This window comes from Oryzias latipes, chromosome 5 (assembly GCF_053564925.1).
Source record: "Oryzias latipes strain Hd-rR chromosome 5, Olatipes_Hd-rR_3.1".
Lineage (NCBI taxonomy): Eukaryota > Metazoa > Chordata > Actinopteri > Beloniformes > Adrianichthyidae > Oryzias > Oryzias latipes.
The window spans coordinates 2,477,202-2,487,100 of NC_136241.1; the positions used below are offsets into that span (position 1 = coordinate 2,477,202).

Consider the following 9,899-nt stretch of genomic DNA (forward strand, 5'->3'; position numbering starts at 1 on the left):
CCAGCTTTTAGTTGGTAAATCTTCTCTTTTCTTAACTGCAAATGGTGAAACTTTTCTCATTGTCTCATAGTGGTGCTGAATGTTATATTCTCTGAGCAATGCCACCTGTTGATGACATAACAAGCACGCAGGTTTTCTATTCAACTCCGTAAAGAAATAAAACTTTGTCCATATTTCTTGGAAAGCTCAGCACTTCACTTCAACCCTTTTTTCTTTTTGACAACATCTTGGTCATTAGGGTATCACTACTGATCATTCTTATAACAATGTAAAAGCAGTGGGGCTCACAGGGAACCAAACTACATCTTATTCAGACACAGAGCCGTTAGATTTCACTTTTGACAGGTGCGGGGTTAGGGTTATGTGCTGTTTCACCTGTTTTGCTTTTCCTTTGCTTCCCCTAGTGGCGGAATTGCGCATTTTGGTTATTTCTGTAAAAAAATCATAACTCACCATAGGAATGGACTAGAAACGTGCTTGTTTTTTTAAACATCCTTATAATTATTACTCTTCATGACTGGGCCGGATTGAACCATCTGGCCGACCGCATACGGCCACGGCCCGCGGGCCGTATGTTTGACACCCCTGGTCTAGCAGGAGCATCAAGTTTGTTAATCAACCTGATGATCCTGAAGTGTAAGGGAAGTAGCAACTGCCAACATTTTTTATAGCCTTACTGCTACGTTGTGGAAAACATGGATTATTTTGAAGTATTACATTAGGTTTATTTATTTTGAGGAGCTTTATAGAGGTATTGACCAGTATGTTGCCATGTCTGGATTCACAAGATTCTTTAGAGACGCTCTCAGCAGCCTTTCAGCAGTACCAGGGCTCCAGACTGCGATCATTTGGTCGCATTTTGTGACAAAAATTTGAGAGTGTGCGACTGAATTTTACATCTAGTCGCACATGTGCTACCAGTAAATTTGCCTCCCCCACCCTCCGTATTTTTTATACATTAAACGTGGGAGGGGCACGTCAATGATCAATGAAATAATCAATGAAATAATCAATGAGACGCGAGCGCACACGCAAGCAGACAGACACACACACACTCGCACGAATACTCATGAGACTGGAGCACACGCGAGCGCACACTTGCGTGTCATTGAGTGATGCCCGAGGCGGCCAATGCGTGTGAGAAGAATAGGGAAAGTCACTGTAAGTGGCTAAAATATGTGGAAGGGAGGGGCCCCGAGATAATCGAGTGCGCGTAAACATATGTGGGAAGGAAACGGAGACAAATATCATCACAACCTGATATGTGCGTCTGAGCTATGAGGAAGCAAACTATTGATTCGTTCTTCCGACCTGCGGCTAGTGTACCAGTGCCAGAGTCTACAGCAGAGGTCTCAAACTCACGAAGCAAACCACGGTTCTCATCATGCACGGCTGTTACTATGGCAGCACACCGCTCCCGCGGGAGTTGGGTCAGCTGAGGAGCATAAATGTCCCACACCTACATGCGTGACAGCTAACGGGGCTGTAACATTAAACACGTGTGAGCGACAACACGATTTAGTCTTTGACACATTTAAAACACGTGTGGAAAATGCAACGATAGACATGTTTACGATGAACCAGCGCCCTGGGGGGGGGGGGGGGGGGGGGGGGGGGCATGAAGGCGAAGCTGCAGCGAGACTGAAGGAGAACAGGAATTAGGAGTTGTCCTTAACATTCAATTTAGTTTTAATTTGCCTCTCCCCCTAATCCGATATTACATCTTTTATAATTATTTTATTTTTTATTTTATTTATTTATTTTTTTTTAACTTGTCCTGTCCAACAGCTGGGCAGACAGATGAGAGCTGAGGGCCTCTTGTGTTGGACATATTTTGCTTTAACAAGAGGGGTTATTAATCTTCAGACAAACCAAAGGTATGTCTGAATAAACCCCTTTTGTAATTGAGGCCAAACTTTATTAATTTCAATCATGTCGGAAAATCTTTGGTGTTGGACCGGACGGAAAAGGAAAGAGGGGAAGAAGAGAGAGGGACGCTAGAGAGAGGGGGGGTAGGGGGGTGATAATAGGAGGGGAAGGGGGATAAGACCATGAAGCAGCATACAGCAACAAGTTTACTGGTTGTTAATCATTATGGTAAGGTTCAAATGTAGTACAAAAAGGGCGGGGCCCGTCCACACACACACTCAAATGTTATAAACACACCTGCTAGCTGCAAAAATGTCCACCTGTCGACATGTACACAAAACAGATAGTGTTCACACACATACTTATGCCTTAAAACCAACTAGTGTGAAATATTGCAGTCATTCAGTCATGCAAACTGTTAGTGCAAAGGTGAGCTAACACCAGTGCTCAGGTGAGTGTTTATGTTCTTCTAAAATGGATGGTGGAATGTGAAAAGAAGGAGGGAGAGTGCCCAGCCATCCCCACCCCAAGACCCCCACCGCAGCAGCAGCGGCAGCCGGAATCCCCCCAACGCCACACGGGAACCGGCAGGGAACAACCGCCGCCCGGGCGACCAAGCCCGCCACCCAGGCCAGGGCCAGCAGGGCCGCCGCAAGGCCCCCAGAGCCAGAGGCCAGGGAGGCACGGAGGGAAAGAGAGCGCCGCCCCAGCCCAACCAGGAGAGCAGCCACCCCGCCGCGCCGGGAGAACCCAACGCAGGGCCCCACCGGAGAAGGACGCCCACAGCCCCAAACGAGCACCCCACCACCACCCAGGAGTTCCGGGCATCCCCCCGCCCCAACCCCAGGTACGAGCCAGGACCCCCCAAGGGAGACCCGCTCCGCACTCCAGGCAGCCATCCGCCCGGCCCACGGTTGGTCCAGGGAGGAGCGAGGCAGGGGGCCCGCCGCCCCCGCCCAGGAGGGGGGAACCCCGGGGAAAAAAAGAGGGCCCACAAGGGGTGTTGTAAATATGGCCCGACCAGGCTCGGCCACAGTTGGAAATTTGGCGGGGCCCAGCACTCAGGAGCAAGGACGAGAACCCACCCCCCAGGGACCAGACACCCCCGGCTCAGATGTAATGTGAACCGCGCGGAGAGAGCACCGCCGGGCCCAGGAAGCCGGCACCCCGGGGACACGGCCGCCGTTGCAAAGGGGCCCGTACCCCCCACCAGGGAAGAGGCAGGGGACAGATGGACCCAGGTCCCACCTTCCTTGCAAAATGTGTGTGCGTGTATGTGTGTTTGAGAGGGTGTGTGTGTGCATGTGTGTGTGTTTATGTTGGGATGTATATATTGAGGGGGGAGGGGTGTGTGTACTAAGGGGGGTGCAGTTAAAATTGGCGGGTAGGGCACTAAGGGGACATCTCCTGATTACTCACAGTGACGTCCCCTCACCATCCCCACCAAGGGGCCCTAAATGTCTAAGGTGCGGTTAAAATTGGCGGGTAGGCAGGGGTTGACATAGCCCAGAAATTTGCACTGGCCCACAGGGCCAGTAGTTTTTGAAACTTACTGGCCCTGCCTGAAAGTTACTGGCCCGACACCGCGCATAGCGGGACCCGCCGCTCCGCAGGTGCTTGCAACTTTAGGGGGGTCCGGGGGCATGCCCCCCCGGAAACTTTTAATATGGTGCAATTTGGTGCATTCTGGTGACATCACTTATTTCTACACTTTTCAATGACTGAAAATAGACCATATCAAACTTAAATCTGCTCTAGTCTGTTTCAGATGTTTTGAAGAGAGCACTGCAGTGTAGTAAGTAACACTAGTTCAGAAGTTTTCATGGTGCTTCTAACGGCAAATAGCGCAATAAATCATAAACCTTAAATGTGTTAAAACAATCTAATGGCAGCTTGAACCATTTAACGAATCAAATAAATCCCTCAATGCATTTGACCAATCGGATGGACGCCTTCACATTGTTGACCAATCAGATGAAGCCCTGTTATGTTAGATGTTTGTAACCTATGTCAACGAGGGTCATTTGGAGTATAATTTTTAAACTGGGAATGGTTATTTGGTTATTTTGCTGTTTGTTTATATACCGCAAATTATATCGTTATCGCAATTTTAATCTCTGATATCGCATATCGCGAGTTTTCCTCATATTGTGCAGGTCTAACTGAGATCATTCAGCTAACTAGAAATACTTACTGCTTACAGTGTTGTAAAGAAAAACTAAATTAAGTAGTTTAACATTCTACTGCATTTGAGTCTGAGATTCAGGTATTTGGAGTTGCCTTTGATTCTTTGACATTCAGCTTAAAGCTTAGTGGATACAGTTTCATCTTCAATGCATTCATTAAATATCTTGCTGTCCATACTACTAATTATACCCACTACTCCATCCAACATATTCCTATCTATTCCTGCCATGTCTTCCACATCTCTGACATGCTTCAGTCTCTCTTCAGTGACGGTGTCGGATTTATAATCAAATGTAATAATAACCCACTGGCTTGTGCCTTCGTTGTTGCTGTTTAACATTGTTTTGTATTGAATTGTTACATTCAATAAAGTTTGAAAAAAAAAAAGTAGTGAGCGCTTGCCGCGTGGTGCTCGGCAGTGAAAGCCGCGCAGGCGGGAGAGAAGGAGAAGTGATCAAAGGTTTCCCATGGAAACCCTTGAAGTCTGAACACAGGACTAGCAGAAAAACTAAATTATGAAGACGAGGTAAATGTACACGTTTTCGCAAAATTTACTTTATTGAAAAAGGTGAAGAACATATAAACCGTTAGATATTTTAGTGGCCCGAGCGGGCAAGTGAAAAGTAAAGTCTTGTGGTCCGCACTGCTCGAAAAACAGGACCGGGCCAGCGGACAAGTGGCTATGTCGAGCCCTGGTAGGGTGCTAGGAGGACATCCGCTGCTTGCTGGCAGTGATGTCCAAGCACCCCCCCTACCAAGGGCCCTACATGTCTAAGGTGCAAATAAAACCGAAAGAGGGGGGGCCCACTCCATACAGCAACCATAGGAGGGGGGCCACTGCCTAGTAACCCCCCCCCCCAAGGCTCATCGCAGGCTAAGCCCCCCACCCCCTCACCCTATTATGAGGTTATATGAGGAAGGGGGTAAGTTGGGGACAGCTGATAGACTGTCCCCTGGTGGTCAAACAGCTGTCCCCCCCCCCCCCCCCCCCCCAGCAAGGGGGCCAGGCCCACCCAGCCCAGGGGCCCCACCCCCGGAGGCGCCGACACCCCAGGCCCAGCACCCCCCCCCCCCCCCCACACAGAGAGAGAGGAGCCAGAAAGCGCTGCCCCCCCACCCACCCCCCCGGAGCAAGCCCAGGACCCCACCCCCAAACGCCGGCCCTAGAAGAGCTCTGGTCAGGCCTTTTTATAATTATTTTAATGTTTTGGAATGTATGTAGCTTTTTTAATCAGTTGGTATTTTAAATTATTTTAATTGATCAGTGAACTACAAAAACCCATCAGGACACATGTCCCATAATGCATTGTTTTGTAGTCTGTAGGGCAGCTTTCAGTCAGTTCAGTACTAAATTTCCAGCTGCGTTTGCTCAGGTTGGGGTCTTGCTTCCGCCCCTTTCTGGTGATATTTTTGTTTTGATTGACAGGTGATGTTAAAGCAAAAACAAAAATATGTCTCACACCAGGTGATCTGTGCAGCGTTGCGTCCATCTGCGTGATCTCAAATTATTGTGCATCTTGGCTGCACCTATTTGGTGTCGCCAACATGAATTTACATCCCCTAATGTTTACATACATTTAAGTATTGTTTGAAACTGTGAAATGACACTACGGTATTCACTTGTTACTAAAAACTTTTTTTAATGTATGGTATTTTGTTTACTATTTGTACTGTCATGACAGCGATGGTGCTGTCAGTTTACCTTGTTGCATCTTCAAAAGTACAGAATAAAATGTGGCACTGAATTTGAAACAGCACATTGTAATTTCGGCATCTGAGAAAACATTCACAGTCCTTAAATCTAAACTGACAACAGTGTTTCCAACAGACAGGTTTTAAAAAACACTTTTTTCATTTTTAGTGGGCTTTTTTTCCCCCTTTCGGCTTATCCCGTCAGGGGTCGCCACAGCGAAGTAGCTTTCACCGATTCGCACAGGTGGTTTGGCAGAGTTTTTACGACAGATGCCCTTCCTGACACAACCCCGTATATTCAAGGCACAGGGAGACCCAGATAGGCAGCAGTACGAAGGGTCTTGCCTAGGAGCCCACACAGGACTTTTTACCTCATTGTGCCCCTGGGAATCAAACCCCGGTTTCCTGCGCACCATACCTACCAAGCCTACTGAGGCACTTGTGGAAATACCAAAGAACTCCAGAACTTTAGATAAAAACTTTACAGACGCGTTCAGGAACGACTTTTTTACCATGCTAGCAAACAGTCATTTGACATCATATGGGTTTCATGATCATGGGTTTTTTGTCATGTAGAGTTTTTTTAAACATTGCTTAAATCTTTTTTATTCAAATTTACAACTATATTTAAAACAGAATCAGTTTTACATCATTTATTTCAGTAAACTGAACTTCAGGCATTGCCCGAAGCGTACTTTTTATTCTACTAAAATTAAAATAATTGTGAATCACAGATCTTGGATGTCAAAAATTTTTGTACTTGTTTTTTTAACAGTTCGCAAATATCCAGGTATTCGAATACTTCTCGCAGCCCCAATCACTGCTAACATGCTTAAGGCAAAATTTGTTTCTCCAGCGTGAAGTATGAAAAAGTTCGAACACAGTTTTTGAAAGAGTTGAACACTCCCATTCTTTTATATGGAACACAACATTTAAAATTGTACTTTTTAAACACATAAATAAAGCACAGATGGTATTTATAACTTAAGAGCATAAACCCATGTCATTCAACCCAAAAACACCAAAAGCTGCATTTCCACTGACTATGAAATTGCGCAAACTGGATTTGCGATCATAAATATGCCAAATAGAAACACGACAATTTCAGGAAAGAAAAAGGTAATTTATTAAAAAACAATTTTCCTGCAAAAAGGAGGTGGTTTTTGAGGCGAATCGAAATGGATATAATTCACTAAACTGAATTGGAAACACTTTTTCGTATTAACTAGGTCATGTGACCAACAATCAAGTGGCTGCCTCAGGCACTGCACAGTGGGCGACACAAGAGGTCCCACAGCATCACACCGATCATCAAAAGTTGACCGTGTCACGTGGAATTGTTGGTTCCACAGTTACTGTTAAATCACCAACCACCATTTACCAAAATGGCTTCATCTGTAGCCGCTCCCACGTGAAAAGAGCTTGCCGCTCCATGGCTTTAATAAGACGCCGACGTCTCCTTTGACAGATGGTGAGGTCTTGTGCCGTGGCAGAAATTTGAATATGTCTGCGGTAAATCACAGTATTTTATCACATCCGTCGCCGTGTTTTTGAATGACTGATCGCGCAAGTTGGTTTGTGTTTATTCGCATTTATGATTTAATGGAAAAAGCGCAATCGCCAAATTGTGTTTTTTTTAAATTTTATATAATTTCTATTCAGTTTTGCTCATACGAGTAATCGAGTAATGGAAACGCAGCTTATGAAAACCTTCAGCACACAAAAAAATATTCGATTAATGGCACAATTTTGAGGTTAGTCCATAATAAGAACCAATACATTTTTAACATAATACTTAATAGTCCTATAATAACATAACAGGCAGAGAGTAGCTAGCCAAGGATTAGGTTGCGCTGCATAGGCAAAGCAGCGATGCACCAGTTGCTCTCGAGCGCCCCCCTCGTGTCTGTGAGATCGGTTTATAAAAATAACGCTGCTTTAACGCCTGGTAGGCGCCGCTAAATGGAGAAGATTTTCACGGCAGAGCCGAAGATTCCGTAAACCACTTTCAAAGACATAGATGGACATGTTGCCATTTTTACAGCGAGTTGCTAACCGCCAGCTGCAAGCTACGCTCGCCAAACATTCTCCAGTCCTTTCTTCGACCGAGCAGTTGGACAGACTGCTTCAGCTCCTCCGGCAGGGCCGCAGCCCGCCACTCATCCACTCAGCCGTTTACCGCGCAGCAAACCTCGATGTTACCCACATAAATACAATTACACGTGAAAAATAGGAGCTTACCTTTCACCAGCGCTGTCTCGACACTCCCCAATCGCAGCTGTGTAGACGGGCGACAGTAAAATGGCTACAACAACGGCGGTGTGGACGTCAGATCGCTGAGAAGAGGCGGAAGCTACGGAGGGGGTGGGGGTGGGGGCGGGTTCAGTTTACTCGCTGTGGGGTGGGGGTGGGGAGCCTCCAAAACTGCTGTAAAAGACTTCATTAAATTTAATAACTTAAGCCAAAGTTATCTCGCGAAAGTATTTTTCACCAAAATGGCAGTTTGTAAACAGACATTGATGTACAGGAAACATTTCTCACCATGAACCCTAAAAGCTGAGTGTAAAATGATGTTGGGCATGGGCGGAGCTTCTGCTTATAACTTTTATAGGTGGGATTCTATTATTGACCGTATATAAGAACTGGACCGACCAACCCCTCCCCCTTGCATTCCAAACAGGAAGTACCTGCTGGTCCCAAAAAGCCTAAATGCCATAAACTTCTATTGAGATATAAACAGCTATTACTCAGTCATTCTGTTCATCAGAATAATCATTCTTGCTCTGATACCTTATATTAACATGTTCTTGCTAATCATATTGGGTTTTTATACATGACATTTTTGCCATAGTGCACACTATTCAAGTTATAAATAGACCAATCAGGTGCCTCAATAAAAATAGGTGGCCTTGCGTCAAAGTTCGAAGATTGACAGATACTCCCAATCTATTTTTCAGTGGTAGGAGTGTGGCCTTCTAACATGCTCATTCCTGATTGGAGACAGTGGATGCCATAGAAATGTGGACTGGTTCCAACATGGTGGAAAAATGGCAACTGAAATTGGTTGAAATTGATTGAAATTGGTTGCAAATGGAAGCAGTTGTGGTTCAGGCACAAATGACGCCCTGGGCGAGCTGCACCAGTAGCGCCCCTCGGTATCCCTTAAGTACGACCCATTTTTCATATATTTTACAAATAAAAATGACAAAAATGCAACTAGAGCCTTGGACATTCTTACAGCTGAAAGGACTGTTACAAAACAAATACTAAAATGAACAATAACTCTCACAAGGATAACATCATGTTTGCTTGAGGTTTAAAAAGACTTCCATTAAAAGATTTAAAAAAACTATACACAACTAGTGCAACTTAAAGCTTGAAGCCCATTGAGACAACAATTGTTGTAATATTGGGCTATACAGTAAACCCCTCGTTTTTCGCTGGGGTTACATTCCAAAAAATAAGCGGTGATAGGCAAAATCTAGAAACATTTATTTTTTTTACAATTATTATACAATTAAATACTATATTATACAATGAAAAGAAAGAACAAACCATTTTACAGGCTCAAACATTTGTTTCACAAATAAAAGTACTTTTGAAAAGTATGTGAACAGAGGGCTTCAAATTGCGGAGATTAGCCCCACCCACCGCGACCCGAGTAATTGGATTAAACGGGAGAAAAATTAAAATGATTATGAAAAAATACAAAGTACAGTCTGACAAAAGGCCCGTTCACACCGGGACGAATTTCGCCGGCGATTTTCGCTGACGGTTAACGCTTCGTGACTAAACAAGGGGCACCAATCTGAGTGTGCACACCGACGCGAAAAAACGCCACGCGTCAAAGCGTCAAAAAAAAACGCCTCGGGTTCGTTTTTTTTCCCCGACGCGTCGCGTTGAAATCTATTCGACCAATGAGAATGCCGCTTTTGCACACGTGTCTGGAGCTTCTGAAGTTACAGTAAAACACAACTTGGGGGCGCTCAAACACAAAACTGCCTTGCTGAGCACACATACCAGCGAAGAAGATAGACGCCAAGTAGCGTCTACACTGCCGCGAAGAAATAATGACGGACATTCTAAAATATCCCCGAACCAAGCACCAGTTGGAGCTACTGGTGCTTGAAATATTCATGTTTTCTTTGTAT

At 45.2% G+C, this 9,899-nt stretch overlaps 1 protein-coding gene across 1 annotated transcript in view; it reads right to left on the reverse strand.

Annotated features, from left to right (window-relative positions):
- ccdc71 (coiled-coil domain containing 71) overlaps positions 1-8,327 on the reverse strand; it is a 43,401-nt gene extending 35,074 nt beyond the window's left edge. Inside the window, exon 1 of the mRNA XM_023954695.2 lies at positions 7,990-8,327. The gene's annotated coding sequence lies outside the window, so the exon portion shown is untranslated. The remainder of the gene's footprint in view (positions 1-7,989) is intronic.
- Between the last annotated feature and the right edge of the window lie 1,572 nt (positions 8,328-9,899).